At 45.1% G+C, this 17,528-nt stretch overlaps 1 protein-coding gene across 13 annotated transcripts in view; it reads right to left on the minus strand.

Annotated features, from left to right (window-relative positions):
* PEAK1 (pseudopodium enriched atypical kinase 1) overlaps positions 1-17,528 on the minus strand; it is a 344,458-nt gene that overhangs the window by 252,067 nt on the left and 74,863 nt on the right. The gene's annotated exons all lie outside the window — the stretch shown is intronic.

Genomic DNA, 17,528 nt, shown 5'->3' on the forward strand with positions numbered 1-17,528 from the left:
GAATGTTTCCGTCTAAAACGCAAAGCTTGTGACAACTAATACTGACCTGAAATTTAAAAATGCTTTTAATCTTCCAAGAAGACCTGAAATAATTCTTTGACAGCCGAAAGATATTTTTCATGTGAGACAGATTTTTAGAAATCAGGATCAACCTTAGAAAGGCAAAGCAATTTGAAGACACAAAGGCCAACCAGCTGTTGAGTAATGCGTGGTTGAAAACACCAACAAGTCGTTCAGGGAAGGCCCAGACTAAAGACAGGCAGCTGTCACGTAAAAATGGGCTGAACTGCACCATGCTGCTCACAGGAGACAGAGATGCACACTAAACAGATTCAGAACAGACAGACTCTGGAGCAAGACTGCTGGCTGAAGACAAAGAAAACTCCAGGTCCTCTGAGGGCAGCGTCCACCCAGCTGTGGGCAGCAGCAGCACCCACCCAAGTTGCCATGGAAAGAAGCCCCTCTGCTGGACAGTGTTTTGTGGCAGGCAGAGGCCACTGGACACGCGGACAAAAGCCAGGAGCTCCACAAACCTGAATGGGAAAATGAATTACTCCTCTTTCTCCAACCTCTAAATCACTATGGTTATTAGGCCTGTCATTATAACTCGCTTTGCATTGTTAAAGAAGCACATATTGCTTTATCAATTAGATTAAGAATATTTGAATATACTTTGCTCCCTTTGTAATGCTATGCGGTTTACTCTGTCCATCCCGGGCAGAAGCTCCCATCTCACATGGCCTTCTCTGACGTGAGTTTGCCACCGAGTGATTCCCAGGGCTGGGTGCGGAAGAGCTCTGCAGATTCTGGGAGCAGCTTTGGAGCAGTTTGTTGTACAGCAAGAGTTGCCAGAACAGAACCTGGTGCGTGAAACTAGGGTGCTAATATAACAAAACTGAAAACACAAGCCTGGGTGGTGGGCCTAAGGATCTCACCAGCAAAGCCTGGGAGCCTCGTGCAGAGAACTGGGAAGGCCCCAAAGGAGGGTGAAAGGTCATCAGCAGCTGGAAGAGAGAGGTTCGATGTGAAGTGGTGGAAACTCTAACAAAACTGTGCACCGCGGGGAGACTGAAAACAGGAAATGCTGGTAAGGAACGGTTGCTTCTGTGGGGAGCAACTGGGAGCAACTCGGACTAGACTAAGTTACTGGAATTAAGACTTATTCTATGCATCTGCTCTCCCACAATATGGCGCTGGGAGAGGAGGAAACAGCTTCTACACAGCTGCCTCCAGTTCAACCAGTAACCTGCAGGAGCTGATCCTGCTCCTGATTGGAGGAGAGCAGCGTGCTCGGCATGTGGGTAGCAGAGTTGGGATTGGTGGAAGAGGACTATAAAGGAGGAGAGAGACAACATGCACCAGGAACATCTATCTGAAGGAACACCTGTGCAGCCCCCGAGAGAGCCGGCCGGCGGTGTGCCGCTCCCCCGCGGAAGTGGGGAAAGTGGCAGGGGGAACCGCCCTTCCACGGAGGTGGAAGGGTCGGTAGCCAACCCGGGAAGGACCAGCAGCAAACCCGGGGAGGGCCGAGCAGACAAAAGAACAGCGCAGGGTCCTGTGTCGTTCCTCCACGAAGAGAGGGCGCGACATAATGGTGCCGTGACTCGGATATGAAGCCTAGGCAGGGACCTGTGTCGTTCCTCCACGAAGAGGGGGAGCAACAGCTTCTAGCTAGGCAATCCCCCAGCTGCACATCCAGAGCGTCAGCTGATCCCTCTGACACGTGCACTGTGAGGTGCACACAGAGACGGCTGCGGGAGAGGGTGCGCATTTTCAAGCAGAATCAGGTAGAAATGCAAAGGAGCCAGCAAACGCTGAGCTCAAAACTAGAACTGTTTCTCAGCCACAACCTCTCCCAGCAGAGAATGCTCAAAGCAAGAAAGAGCTAGGGTTTTCCACCAAAAGAGTCTAGGGTTTTCCACCATGGCGAACAGCAGGGAACGCACCGCTCTAGTCTATGGGAAGACAGTGTTAGAAAGAAGTGGAAAGAAGGCAGTCTCGGGGAAGAGTTAGGAAGAAAACAGCAGAGGAAACTGCACGCAAATCAGAGGGACACAGTGGACCCCCGTGGAGGGCGTACATGTACAACTCAGGACCCCGCAGCCCAGAGCCTCAGCACCAGTATGGAATGAAGTGAGACCAGACTGCAGCAGCCCAAGTCACTGGCGATACAGCGGTGGGAGGAGCCTGGTGGGAGTCTGGCTGGACCCTGTGGGGGACAGTGTACTCGCCAACCTAGAGAGAAAAAACGGGGTCTGGCTGAACCCTGTGGGGGACAGTGTACTCGCCAACCTAGAGAGAAAAAACGGGGGGCGGGTGTTTCTCTTTCCCCAACCACCTAGCCCAGCTCCTGTAACTAGCTGAGAGCAGGTGGGTGCCATTTTGGACATACGTGACACCTGCATAAGCTCATGTCCACGTGCCCAGCAACCAGACAAGTGAAGACGCCTGAGTCTGGCTGGGAGAACCGACAGAGGGCTGGGAGCCTGTGACTGCGGGAGCCCTCTGTGTTGGTACTGTGAAAAAACCGTGGCTGCGTGGGAAGGTGCAGAGTGTGCCTGGGACATTGGGCAGTCACTGTGGGCGGCTCCACACACTTGAGGCTTCCTGATTCCCTGGTGAGGGTCACTGCTGCAGGATCTATGTTCACACCATGGATTGCACGGATCCTTTGTGTGGTTCCTGTGATGGCGTGGATGAAAACTGTACTCACTGGGGCTAGCACTCAGGCATTGATCTCCTTTGAGGAGAGGAGGTAAGCGTCAGAATATGCCAACAGGACAGAACAAACCTCCCCTCTGATTATAAAAAAAAAAAAAGAGAGAGAGAGAGATTTACCACGCCCAACTTTGGGGTCACCTTGGACACTCCCCTCACCCAGCACCAAGAACTGAAGAGAGCTCCATGGCTACATGCCTCTGGGTATTCACTGAAAGAGCAGTCACTCCACTAAGCCACAGAGGCATAGTTCAAAGCAAAAGCAACCACAGGGAAAGAAAAAAATGAACAAGTATCACCAAAAATGTCTAATAAGAAACTCAGCAATTCACAAAACAAGAATAAGGAAGACAACATGACATCCTGAAAAGAACACACTTCAATACTAGAATGTGAAGATGAAGAGACTGACAAAATGCCAGAAATGAATTTAAAAAACTGATCATAGGGTTGCTTAGAAGTAATCAGAAGCAAATTCATGAACTAAAGAAATCCGTACAAGACATGAATGGAAATTTTTCCCATGAAACTGAGATCTTAAAGAGACACTAAAAAAATTGGAAATGAAGAATTCAATAGAGCAAATAAAAAATATGGTGGAAAGTATTAAGAACAGATTTGATATGGCAGAAGAAAGAATAGCCAAGTTAGAAGACAAATCTCAGGAAATTTTACAGTTAGACCAAAAAAATGGAAAAAAAATTAGAAAACTAAAAAACAGTGTTGATGATTTATGGGATACTATCAAAAGACCCAACTTATGGGTCTTAGGAGTTCCTGAAGGCATGGAAAGAATGGGTTAGAAAGTCTTTTTAGGCCGGCGCCGCGGCTCACTAGGCTAATCCTCCGCCTAGCGGCGCCGGCACACCGGGTTCTAGTCCCGGTTGGGGCGCTGGATTCTGTCCCGGTTGCCCCTCTTCCAGGCCAGCTCTCTGCTGTGGCCAGGGAGTGCAGTGGAGGATGGCCCAGGTGCTTGGGCCCTGCACCCCATGGGAGACCAGGAAAAGCACCTGGCTCCTGGCTCCTGCCATCGGATCAGCGCGGTGCGCCGGCCGCAGCGCGCCGGCCGCGGCGGCCATTGGAGGGTGAACCAACGGCAAAGGAAGACCTTTCTCTCTGTCTCTCTCTCTCACTGTCCACTCTGCCTGTCAAAAAAAAAATAATAAAATAAAATAAAATAGAAAGTCTTTTTAATGAAATAATTACAGAGTTTGGCAAAGCAGCAGGACATAAAATCAACACACAAAAATTAATACCCTTTTTCTACACAGACAATGCAATAGGTGAGAAAGACCTTTTAAGATTAATCCTATTCACAACAGCTACAAAGGAAATCAATATCTTGGAATAAATTTAACCAAGGATGTCAAAGGTCTCTACAATGATAATTACAAAACATTAAAAAAAGAAATAGAAGACACAAAAAAATGGAAAAATCTTCCATGTTCATGGATTGGAAGAATCGATATCATCAAAATGTCCATTCTTCGAAAAGCAATTTACAGATACAATGCAATACCAATTAAAATACCAAGGATATTCTTCTCAGATACAGAAAAAATGATGCTGAAATTCATATGAAAACACAAGAGATCTTGAATAGCTAAAGAAATCTTATACAACAAAACAAAGCCAGAGGCATCATAATCCCAGAGTTCAAGACATACTACAGGGCAGTTATAATCAAAACAGCCTGGTACTGATACAAAAACAGATGGAAAGACCATTGGAACAGAACAGAAATGCCAGAAATCAACCCACACATCTATAACCTATTTATTTTTGACAAAGGAGCTAAAATCAACCCCTGGAGCAAGCACAGTCTCTTCAACAAATGATGCTGGGAAAACTGGCTCTCCACATGCAGAAGTATGAAGCAAGACCCCTATCTTACAGTTTACACAGAAATCCACTCAAAATGGATTAAAGACCTAGATCTATGACTCAATACCATAAATTATTAGAGAACATTGGAGAAACCCTGCAAGACATTGGCATAGGCAAATAGTTCTTGGAAAAGATCCCAGAGACACAGGCAATCAAAGCCATAATTGACAAATGTGATTACACAGAATTGAGAAGTTTCTGTACTGCAAAAGAAACAGTCAGGAGAGTGAAGAGGCAACTGACGGAATAGAAGAAATTATTTGCAAACTATGAAACTGATAAAGGATTAATAATCAGAACTATAAAGAGATCAAGAAACTCAACAACAACAAAGCAAACAACCCACAAGGGACTTAAACAGACATTTTTCAAAACAGGAAATCCAAATGGCCAACAGACACACAAACAAAACGCTCAGGATCACTAGCCGTCAGAGAAATCCAAGTCAAAACCACAGTGAGGTTTCACCTCACCCCAGTTAGAATGGCTTTCACGCAGAAATCTACAAACAACAAATGCTGGTGAGTATGTGGGATAAAAGGTATCCTAATCCACTGTTGGTGGGAATGTAAACCAGCACAGCCACCGTGGAAGATGTATGGAGATACCTCAGAAATCTGAATACAGACCTACCAAAGGACCCAGCCAGCTCACTCCTTGGAATTTACCCAAGGGAAGTGAAATCAGCATATGAAAAAGTTATCTGTACCCTCATGTTTATTGCAGCTCAATTCACAGTAGCTAAGACAGGGAATCAACCTAAATGTCCATCAACTGAAGACTAAAGAAATTATGGGATATGTACACCATAGAATACTACACAGTGGTAAAAAAAAAAAAGAAAGAAACCCTGTCATTTGCAACAAAATGGATGAAATTGGAAAACATCATACTTGGTGAAATAAGCCTGTCCTAAGAGGACTAATACCATATGTTCTTCTTGATCTGTGATAACTAATAGAGCTCCTGAAAGGTAATCTATAGAAGTGAAATTAATACTTCAAGATGCAATGACTTTGAACAGCTCTTGTCTCACCTACTAACAGTTTTTTTTTTTTTTCACACGATTCGTTGAACTCCTTACTTAATCATATGTGTGTAAAGTTAATTGAAAACAGATCTTAGTAAAAAATAATAATGGGAATAGGAGAGGGAGGAGGAAAAGGGGTGGGAGGGCGGGAACAGTGGGAAGAATCACTATATTCCTAAATTCCTAAATTTAGCAAATGCATGAAGTTTGTATTCCTAAAATAAAGCTTTCTTTGGGAAAGAAAGAAAGGAAGGAAGAGCTAAGGACTGAGGTTGAATCCAGGGTGCAGAAAGGAAAAGATGGTCTCGGAGTAGAGAAGCAGCCCAGGGCACTGCTGGAACCCCTGGTTAACAGTTCCTCCCCTGTTTTTTTTTTTTTCTTTTTTCTTTTTTTTTCTAAAGATTTATTTATTTATTTGAGAGGCAGAGTTAGAGAGAAAGAGGGAGAGACAGAGAAAAGTCTTCCATCCACTGGTTCACTCCCCAAATGGCCATGCTGGGCCAATCCGAAGTTAGGAGCCAGGAGCTCCAGGTCTCCCAGGTAGGTGTAGAGGCCCAAGCACTTGGGTCATCTTCCAACGTTTTCCCAGGCCATTAGCAGTGACCTGGATCCGAAGTGAAGCAGCAGAGACTTGAACCAGCATCCATATGGGATGCCAGTGCTGCAGGCAAGGGCTTAGCCCACTACACCACAGTGCCAGCCCTGGTTTTTCCTTCTTGATCTTTCTCCCAATGCCTTTCCTGTACCTGTCCACAAAATCTACATGTGTCCTGATGATTCCTTCTTCAATCACTCCCTAAAATCTATTAATCTCAAATATCTCTCAGAATCAGTCTCCTTCTTTCCCCTCCCTCCTTAATTCCCATCTCTCTCTAAGAACTGCAAACAGATCTGTACATCTCCACCTGACTGGCAAGGAAATCTCAAGCTCATTATGTCAGGGTCCCAAGTTCCTACCCCACAAGTTCCCTCTATACCTACTGGGCACTGGGAACAAACAGCACCACTAACTATGCATTGCCCAGCCAGAGTCACCCCAGCTTGTGTTCCCTCCTCCACTTTCTCCCTGTCCCACCAGCAACAGCTAACCAGTCTTCGAGTTCTACAGATTCTACCTACTACCCCTCTCTGGAGTCTATTCCTCTTCAAGTTATCTCCTGTCTAGGTTACACCGCCTTCCAAGGGGTCTCCCGATTCCAAACCTTCCTTCCTTCCTTCCTTCCTTCCTTCCTTCCTTCCTTCCTTCCTTCCTTCCTTTCTTTCTTTCTTTCTTTCTTTCTTTCTTTCTTTCTTTCTTTCTTTCTTTCTCTCTCTCTCTCTCTCTCTCTCTCTCTCTCTCTCTCTCTCTCTCTCTTTCTTTCTTTCTTTCTTTCTTTCTTTTTTAATTTATTTGACAGGTAGAGCTATAGACAGTGAGAGAGAGACAGAGAGAAAGGTCTTCCTTCCATTGGTTCACTCCCCAAATGGCGGCCATGGCCGGCGCTGTGCCGATTCGAAGCCAGGAGCCAGGCGCCTCTTCCTGTTCTCCCATGCAGGTGTAGGAGCCCATGCACTTGGGCCATCCTCTACTGCCCTCCCGGGCCACAGCAGAGAGCTGGACTGGAAGAGGAGCAACCAGGACTAGAACCCGGTGCCCATATGGGATGCCGGCGCTGCAAGGCAGAGGATTAACCAAGTGAGCTATGGCACCGGCCCCCCAAAACATCTTTCATACTACTCTAAAAACCACCTTCTGAGAATACTAGCCATGTGAATCCCCTGCTCTCTGTCAAAATCCTGGGACAAATACTACAAGTAGGCACTCTATGATCTGGCTCTTCCCTACAAACTGCGTCCCCTTACCATGTATTCCAACAACACTGAAAAATAGAGGAATTAGACAGTGGTTTCGAGTACACACTTTTCTATCTGTCTAAAATGCAGTGCCTCTGATTATGAATACTAAGTACTTCTCTGTGTATTGATTTAATCCTACAATTATAGGGCACCTACTCTGCGGCAAATGTGGCAGGCTGTGTGCCAGAGCCAGGCATACACAAATAAATGAGAAACAGGACCTGCTTCTCCTCAGGAAAAACACAGCTTAGAAAGGAAAACAAGTCTATCCCCACGCTTTCTAATGGAAGGCAGCATGGCGTGGTGGACCGATTCCTTGGAGGAGGCCAAAGATATTGTTCCCAGAGAGTACAACAGGCAGCAAGCAAACACAGCAGAATAAATACGGTACATTCTCCGGGAGCAGCACATTTCCTCCATGGAAGGAACTGAAAACATTTTAAACTATTCCAGAGAGGTTGAGCCAGCAAAATCTGTAGAAATTAATATACTTATAATAAGTAGAATACAAATTGACATGGAAAATGCAATCAAAGACTTAAAACTTACTGAGCCATTTTGGACAGAAATGACTGTCCAGAGTTAGAATGTAAAACAAAAATGCAAAGCAGAAGATGAGCACTTTTAGGTCAGAGACCCTCTCAGAGCTGCTCAAGTCACATCAGGATTGTTGCTCACAGCTTCGGCTGGGTGGCCACACAGTGAAGCCCACTGGACAGTCAAAAAGAATCTGCAGGGCCATTTGTCACAGGAAGCCTATGCCTCTGTCCAGCCTCAGTGGGGGCTTCAGTTCTGGAACAGAGCAAGCTGTATGGATGATCAGGGAGTCTTGAACCCACCCTATACTAGGGGTCAGAATAAAGCTGCCTACAAATACGTAAAGCAAGTCTAAGAGAGCTGAAAAAAAGTTTACACCGTTTTCAATTCTTTTTTTTTTTTTTTTAAGATTTATTTATTTAAAAGTCAGAGTTACACAAAGAGAGGAGAGGCAGAGAGAGAGAAAGAGAGAAGGAAGTCTTCCATCCACTGGTTCACCCCCCATTAGCCCCAACAGCAGGAGCTGCGCCAATCTGAAGCCAGGAGCCAGGAGCTTCTGGGCCTGCCATGCAGGCCATCTTCTACTGCTTTCCCAGGCCACAGCAGAGAGCTGAATCAGAAGTGGAGCAGCTGGGTCTTGAACTGGCACCCATATGGGATGCCGGCGCTTCAGGCCAGGGCATTAACCCGCTGCGCCACAGCGCCGGCCCCTGTTTTCAATTCTTGCGAAGACAGTGAATTAGCTAAAGTGCTGATCCTCTCCCAAAACATGAGCCTTGGAGTCACACCAGAAAACAGACAGAATTATGAGAAACCCTGAAATAACTGAGGACCACTGATCTAGTGTGCGTGGAATGGTGGCTCTGGCCTGACAAGAGGCAGCCCAGTAAGCGCGGTATAACAAGTCAGAGAAAGAACTCCTAACCTTCGGTCTTGCACCCCGTGTTCAGCACCCACATGCACACCTGGTCCCACTTTGCATCCCTGAGAAGTCGCCTCAGGTCCTGAGGGAAATAATCAGGAGCTGAGAAAACCACTGGCCACGCACGAACCTCTGCTGGCCACCGCCCTGCAAGCCCCTCTCCTCCAACACAGAGCCCAGGAACCTGACGCGCCTGCCTGGAAGGCAGCTTCCTCAGCTTCCTTCTCGAGAGGAACAAGCACCAGGTGGTCCGAGGATACGCTGGGTGGGGTGAGCCGCTGTAACCTGAGGCTCTCGGAAGCCAGACATCTCCCCACCTGTTCCTGGTGTCAGTGGGATTGAAAACACCTGATCCTACCTATGCATGCAGTGTCTGACCAGGCAAAATACAAGAGGCAAAGAAAAAAAAGTGAACAGGATATCATTGTCTGCTTGGCCTACAAAGTCAAACACCACAGAGCAGGGGCTTAAACAACAGGAACACATCATCCCACAGTTACGGAGACAGGAAGCCCAAGACCAGGAGGACGGCAAGGCCAGATCTGGTGAGGACTGTCAGGCCTGCGGGTGGCTGCCTTCCTATGTGTCCTCACGTGCTGGGGACGGAGGGACAGTGAGGAACTGAGGTCCAGGCAGAACCCCACTGGACCAAGGCCCCAACTCCATGACCTCATCTTGCCCGGATTTTCCCCCAGAGGCGCCATCTCCAGACCTATCACATTGAAGATTAGGGTTTCAATACTTGAATTTTGAGTAGGGGGCTCATTCAGTCCACAGTATCCACATTTTTTGAAAAAAGCAAAATGTTGGGGCAGCACTGTGGCACAGCGGGTTAACGTCCTGGCCTGAAGCGCCGGCATCCCATATGGGCGCTGGTTCTAGTCCCTGCTGCACCTCTTCCAATCCAGCTTTCTGCTACGGCCTGGGAAAGCAGTAGAGGATGGCCCAGGTCCTTGGGCCCCTGCACCCACATGGGAGACCCGGAAGAAGCTCCTGGCTCCTGGCTTCAGTGTAGCTCTGGCCATTACGGCCATCTGGGGAGTGAACCAGCAGATGGAAGACTTCTCTCTCTGTCTCTACCTCTCTCTGTAACTCTGTCTTTCAAATAAATAAAATAAATCTTTAAAAAAAAAAAAGCAAAATGTCATCCTAAGAGTAAACCACATGAAACATGAACACAAGAGGGACTGAGGACTTTAATGTCAAAAACATTTGGGGGTGGAATAAACAACTTAGTGGGGGCCGCTGTTGCGGCACGATGGGTGAAGCCAGAGATTCTATGATGCGAGTCCCACATCAGAGCACCAGTTCAAGCTGCTCTGCTTCAAGTCCGGCTTCCTGCTAATGAATCTGGGAAAAGCCGGGGAGGATGGCCCAAGCACGTAGGCCCCCGCTACCCTCGTGGCGGATCCAAATGGAGTTCCTGGCTCCTGGCTTCAGCCCGGTTCAGCCCTGGCCATTGTGCCCATTTGGAGAGTGAACCAGCAGATGGAAGACCTTTCTCGCTCTCCTCCACTCTTTATTGCTCTACCTTTCAAATAAAATAACTACATCTTTGAAAATAATAATGGTAGGAAAATTGAGTATCTTTTAATGTTGGGGTAAAGAATAATTTCTTTTAAAAAACAAGATATATTTGACTATATTAAAATTAAGAACCTTTGTTTATTTTAAAAAATACCTCAAAGAAAGTAAAAATACAAGTTCTAAGCTGGGAGAAGGTATTCACAATACATGTAATTTAAAATACATTATTAACAAGAACATATAAAGCAAGGATACACACCAAAAAAATCAAGGCTAGAAAAAAGAGAAAGAGGCAATGAAAAGGGTCTGCCAACTGTGGCGTAATCAGTGAAGCCCCAGTCTGCAGGGCCAGCATCCCACTGGGCACTGGTTTGAGTCTCGGCTGCTCCACTTCCCATCCAGCTCCCTGCTAATGCGCCTGGGAAAGCAGTAGAAGATGGTCTAAGTCCTCAGGACCCTGTACCCACATGGGAGATCCAGAAGAAGCTCCTGGCTTTGGTTTGGCACAGCTCCAGCCATTGCAGCCATCTGAGGAGTGACATAGCAGATGGAAGACCACTATTTCTCTGCCTCTGCCTCTCTGTAACTCTGCCATTCAAATAAATAAATAAATCTTTTTTAAAAAGGCAATGAAGAAGCATCTCATGTACAACACATACATACAGCCATCAAATTATGAAAAGTTAACATCAGCAGGAATCACAGAAATGCAAAGCAAGACCACACTGCTCAGGAAAAACTCTGAAAGGCTTTGAAGTGGACCAGATAAAGGACCAGTGAATGCCCTCCCAAGTTCATGCATCCCTTACCTCCGTCTTTTAAGTTTTCAATTCCATACATTGTAGGAAACAGATAATAACGTGAATTATTCCCATCTACAGACAGCAAATTATTTCTGCATAGAATGCAACTCAGAATCGCCTACTAGACAAAATAGTTTTACACCTATTTGAAAAATTTATTTCAGTGTTCCTGTACAGCATATAAATAAGTAGCCGTTTGAATTTTCCTTTGAAATGGTTTCAACATCTTACCGATTTCCTAATAAATTAGTAAGTTAAAATAAAATAGCTACAAGTGTTCACTTTGTATCTGTAACACCACAATCAAATTCAACATCAGGGAGCCGGCGCTGTGACACAGAAGGTTAAGCTTCTGCCTACAATGTCAGCATCTTATATGGGCGCCAGTTCAAGTCCCAGCTGCTCCACTTCAATCCAGCTCCCTGCTAATGTGCCTGGGAAAGCACAGAAGATGGCCCAACTATTTGGGCCCCTGTACACCACATGGGAGACCCAGAAGAAGCTCCTGGCTCCTGGCTTCGGCCAGGCCCAGCCCCAGCTGTCAGAGACCTTTGGGGAGTGAACCAATGGATAGAAGCCCTCTCTCTCTCTCTCTCTGTCTCTCTCTCTCTCTCTCTCTGTGTCTCTGTCTCTGTCTCTCTCTCTCTCTCCATATCTCTTTCAAATAAATAAATAAATCCTTAAAGAAAAATAACTCAACATCACACGTGTATGACAGAGGAAACTCTCAGCCATGGAAGGGGAGCACAATACTGCACAGGGAAGACTGGAAACTTTCCTCCTAAAATCAGGACCAGCCGAACACTCTGTTCTTGCAACTCCTATTCAATATCACAACTAGAGGGTCCGGTTAGTAAACTGAGGCAAAGAAAGAAACCAGAAATACAGATGGATCAGAAGCAAAATCAAGTGAACACACACACACATCATAGGTACACAGTAAACTCAGAAAGAAAAACTACTAGAACTGTAGAATAAGGCCAACATGCAATATTTAATGCTGTTTTTATGTAGTAGCAATGAAAAACTAGAAATGAAATACTCTTTTTTAAAATATTTATTTATTATTTGTTTATTTGAAAGTCAGAGTTACACAGAGAGAGAAGGAGAGGCAGAGACAGAGAGAGAGAGAGGTCTTCCATCCACTGGTTCACTTCCAAATTGACCGCAACGGCTAGAGCTATGCTGATCTGAAGCCAGGAGCCAGGGGCTTCTTCCAGGTCTCCAACATGGGTGCAGGGGCCCAAGGACTTGGGCCATCTTCTACTGCTTCCCCAGGCCATAGCAGAGAGCTGGTTCAGAGTGGAGCTGCTGGGATTTGAAACAGCACCCATACGGGATGCCAGCACTGCAGGTGGTGGCTTTACCTGCTACGCCACAGTGCCAGCCCCTTGAAATACTCTTAAAGTGTTATTTAATAGTATCCAAAAAGCCTCAAATAATACAAGACCTATACACTGAAAAATAAAAAGTATAGCTCTGAGAAATTAAAGAAGAATTAAGGCAATGGAGAGAGAGAAACCATGTTTACAGGCTGCTAAAATGTCTACTCCCTTCAAATTAATCTATGGAATGAACAGTTCCAAGCAAAACTGTAACAGGCTTTTTATTGAACGTGAAACATTTATCCTAAAGTATATGTAGAAAAGTCAATTCTAAAATTTATATGAAAACACAAAGGAATAGCCAGAACAAAACTTTAAAAGCATAAAACTAGAGAACTTACACTACCAGACTACAACATTCATTTAAAAGCTACCATAATCAAGATGGTATGGTACTGGCAAAAGAGGGAAAAGATAAATCAGTGGAACAGGAGACAGAACTCATTTTCACATACATATACGGAAAACTGACTTTTGGCAAAGTCATCAAAGCAATTCAGCAAAGAGAGACTTTTCAACACATGATATCGCAGCACGTGATATGTATTAAGAAAACTATGAGGGGCCAGAGCTATAGCGCAGTGGGTTGACGCCCTGGCCCTAAGCGCCAGCATCCCATATGGGCACCGGTTCTAGTCCGATCTGCTCCACTTCCAATCCAGCTCTCTGTTGTGGCCTGGGAAAGCAGTAGATGATGGCCCAAGTCCTTGGACCCCTGTACCCGTGTGGGAGACCCAGAAATAGCTCCTGGCTCCTGGCTTTGGATTGGCACAGCTCCGGCCATTGCGGCCATCTGGGGAGTGAACCAGTGGATGGAAGACTTCTCTCTCCCTCCCTCCCTCCCTCTCTCGCTCTCTCCCTCCCTCCCTCTCTCTCTCTTGGTCTCTCCTCTCTCTGTGTAACTCTGACTTTCAAATAAGTAAATAAATTTTTTAAAATAACTATGAACTTTTATTCTAACCTCATACCATACACAAGAATCACCTGAGATGGATCATCCCCTCAAACACAAACGCTAAAACAATACAGCTCCCCAGGAAAAGACACAAGAGATTATCTTCACAACCGTTGGGTAAAGGTTTCTTAAACAGTCATAAAAATAAGCTGTAGAAGAAAAAATTAATAAATTTTATTTCATTACAATTTAGTTTCTGTTCACCAAAAGACACCATTGAGGAAACGAGTAAGGCAAGATACAAACTAAGAGAAAACATTGACAATATCTGCCTCATGAGTTATGTCCAGAATGTATAAATGAACTCTTCTAATGTAGAAAGTAAAAAAAGAACTCAGCTTAACAACTGAGAGAAACCAGGACAGGGGTTCCCTTTGTTGAGGGGGAGAATGTACAGGAAGGAGTTTGAGGAAACTTAGGGGGTAATAAAAAGTTCTAAATTTTTTACAGATTTTATTTATTTATTTGAGAGGTAGAGTTACAGATACAGAGAGGGAGAGACAGAAAGAAAGTTCCTCCATCTGTTGGTTCACTCCCTAAATGGTTGCAATGGCCAGAGCTGGGAGAAAGAAGCTTCTTCCAGGTCTCCCACACGGGTACAGGGGCCCAAGGACTTGGACCGTCTTCTCCTGCTTTTCCAGGCCATAGCAGAGAGCTGAATCAGAAGTGGAGCAGCCGGGACTAGAACTGGCACCCATATGGGATGCCGGCACTGCAGGCAGAGGCTTAGCCCACTACGTCACAGCGCCAGCCCCAGGTTCTAAATGTTTATAGGGGGATGGATTACATGAGGATATGCATTTATCAAACTTCATTGAACTATATATTTAAGATCTATGTCTTGTGTCATAAAACTGCACCTCAATTTTTAAAAGTTCTTAAAAGATCACAATTATATACTACCTTAGATGACTAAACCAGCAAAATTAAGTCTGAAAATATCAAGTATTGGGGAGGCTTTAAACCAACACGATCTCAGACACTGATGAAAGGGGGGTAAAATGGCACAACTCCTTTGAAAATAAACTTTGTGTTACTCTTTCACATCCATAAACATCTGAACTAGCAATGACAGGAATGTCATGAGGTATACCCCAAGAGACTCTCTCGCGGATGTATTACAACATTTATATATGTGAATGTTTCTTGTATCACCACTGAAAACAGCAAACACTAAAAAACCAAATTTTTATCAATTAATCCCAGAAATAAACTGAGCAGAGGCCAGGGCTGTGGGGTAGCAGGTTAAGCTGCTCCATTTCCAATCCAGCTCCCTGCTAATGCACCTGGGAAGGCAGCAAAAGATGGTCCAAGTGCTTGGGCCCCAGCACCCATGTGGGAGAACCAGATAGAGTTCTGGGCTCCTGGGTTCAGCCTGGCCCAGCCATGGCTGTTGCGGCCATGGGAAGTGAACCAGCTACTGATCTCTTTCTCTCTCTGTCTTTCTCTCTCTATAACTACCTTTCAAATAAATAAATAAAATCTTAAATAAAAAAAGAGAAAGAAATTGAGCAGACTAACTAAGGGTATAATTTCCAAATATTTCAGTTATCTGTATGTGTTTTTTGTTTTTTGTTTTTGTTTTTTTGTTTTGTTTTGTTTTGTTTTGTTTTTTTTGACAGGCAGAGTGGACAGTGAGAGAGACAGAGAGAAAGGTCTTCCTTTGCCGTTGGTTCACCCTCCAATGGCCGCCGTAGCTGGCGCGCTGCGGCCGGCGCACCGCGCTGATCCGAAGGCAGGAACCAGGTGCTCCTCCTGGTCTCCCATGGGGTGCAGGGCCCAAGCACTTGGGCCATCCTCCACTGCACTCCCGGGCCACAGCAGAGAGCTGGCCTGGAAGAGGGGCAACTGGGACAGAATCCGGCGCCCCGACCGGGACTAGAACCCGGTGTGCCGGTGCCGCAAGGCGGAGGATTAGCCTAGTGAGCTGCGGCGCCAGCCTGTATGTGTTACATATAACCCAGTTTTAGTAAATCCATTACATCAATTATGCAATGTGTGTATATATAAATCTAAAATTAAGGCACAGAAAGAACTGTAAAGTTTTTTTTATTTTTGTATTTTTAAAAGGTAGAATTTATTTATTCAACATGCATAAGTGTTTCACATCACTGGCGATTAGGAAAATTCAACATAAAGATTGAAACTCACCAAAATACTAGTGATATAAATTATACTCCATACACAAAATATCCTTCAGATGTAAAAATGAAGTAGATCTATGTATATGCAAAAATCTCCAAGACATAGAAGTTTAAAAACCAACAGTGAATTCTCACAGACTAAAACAAACTGGAAATATGTTGTATGTACAATTTGCAAAAGCAGTCTGAAGGCAAATATAAACTGATGACGTCAGCCTTCTGAGCTCGGGATCTGAGGTGAAGGGGAGACTCACTTCCCACTGAGATGTATCTGGGCTGCCTGGACTTCTCACCAGGCACCTGTTCTACTTTCCCAGTTTCCAAGGAGAGAAGAAAGGGAAGAAGCCCTTCTGTGTTTCTGGAAGGAAAGCTCTCCATGCCCCGCACAGTTACACCTGACCGGGCTCACTCCCTCAACTGCCAGACTCAGCCCCATTGCCTCCCACAGCACTGCCAACCACAGCACTGACATCCCAGAGATCTCACCTTCTGCTCCAGAGGGAGAGGAGACTGAGGGTCTCCTGCTTCACACCCACACACCTCCCTCCAGCTGCACCACGGGCATCGGGCACTCTCTGTGCACCCCTATCTCTGCAGGGAGCCTGCTCTATTGTTTCCCTCTCCCCACTTCCACAGCCTTGCTCTTACCTGGTTCCTTCCCCCGACCCCCCACCCCCTGCCAGCTCCGTATGCTCAAGCCTCTGGTATTAACAAGTACCCTCTGTTCTCCTCCATCCTACACCTAAACTTACTCTTTCCAATCGGAGCTAAACTTCTCACAAGAGTAGTCTATATTCCCCGAAGGTCTCTTCACCTGCAGTTACTCCTCAATGTATCAGAATCTGGCTTCCGTCCCCAGTGCTACTGACACACACACACACACACACACACACACACACACACACGACACTCTCTTGCTAAGGTCACTAAAGATCTCTAAAGCATTTGACACTACTGATTATTGCCACCATTCCTAGAACTCTCTAATCCCTCTAATTATGTGATACCTTTCTGTCTTGGCTTTCTACTAAGTACAGGGGATTCAAGGGGAATGTGACAAGGTCCCTGACTTTAAGAAGCACAGAGGTTAAAAATAGAAGAAATATAAACAATCACAAGACAGTGAAAAAGTGCACACACGTTTTGAAATCAAGCAGTCTGACTTTATCACTCACCAGCTCTCAGAGGATAAAATTACAGCCTCTATCTTATAGGACTACTGTGAAGATTCAATGAAATACTAAGTATGGAGCCTGGCTCATACAGAAAGCTCCCAATAATGTTATAAATTTTCATGACAAAAACACTCAACAAACTAGAGATAAAAGGCAACTTCCTCAACCTAATAAACCCCACAGCTGACATCATACTTAGTGCTGAAATACTGAACGCGTTCCCCCAAGATCAGGCATAAGACAAGGACATCTGCTTTCATCACTTCCCTTCAACACTGTTCCAAAGGCTGAGCCAGGGCAGGATCCAGATGAGAGAGAAAGAAGTAAAACCACCACAAGTCAAAGACGGCACGATCTTACAAACTGAAAGAATCCGAAATAATCTATTAGCAACAAAGAGAATGAATGTGTTCAGCCCTAGCAATGAATAATCAAAAAGTATAAAAAGTAATTTATAATACTATGAAAAACGATGAAGTACAGAGGATTAAACTTAACAAAAGAACCATAAAGACATACACTGAAAATTAGAAAACATCACTGAAAAAAATTTTTAAAAAGATCTAAACAAATGGAAAAAGTATGCGATGTTTAGATTGAAAGACTACT

The sequence above is a fragment of the Oryctolagus cuniculus genome, chromosome 12 (assembly GCF_964237555.1).
Source record: "Oryctolagus cuniculus chromosome 12, mOryCun1.1, whole genome shotgun sequence".
NCBI lineage: Eukaryota > Metazoa > Chordata > Mammalia > Lagomorpha > Leporidae > Oryctolagus > Oryctolagus cuniculus.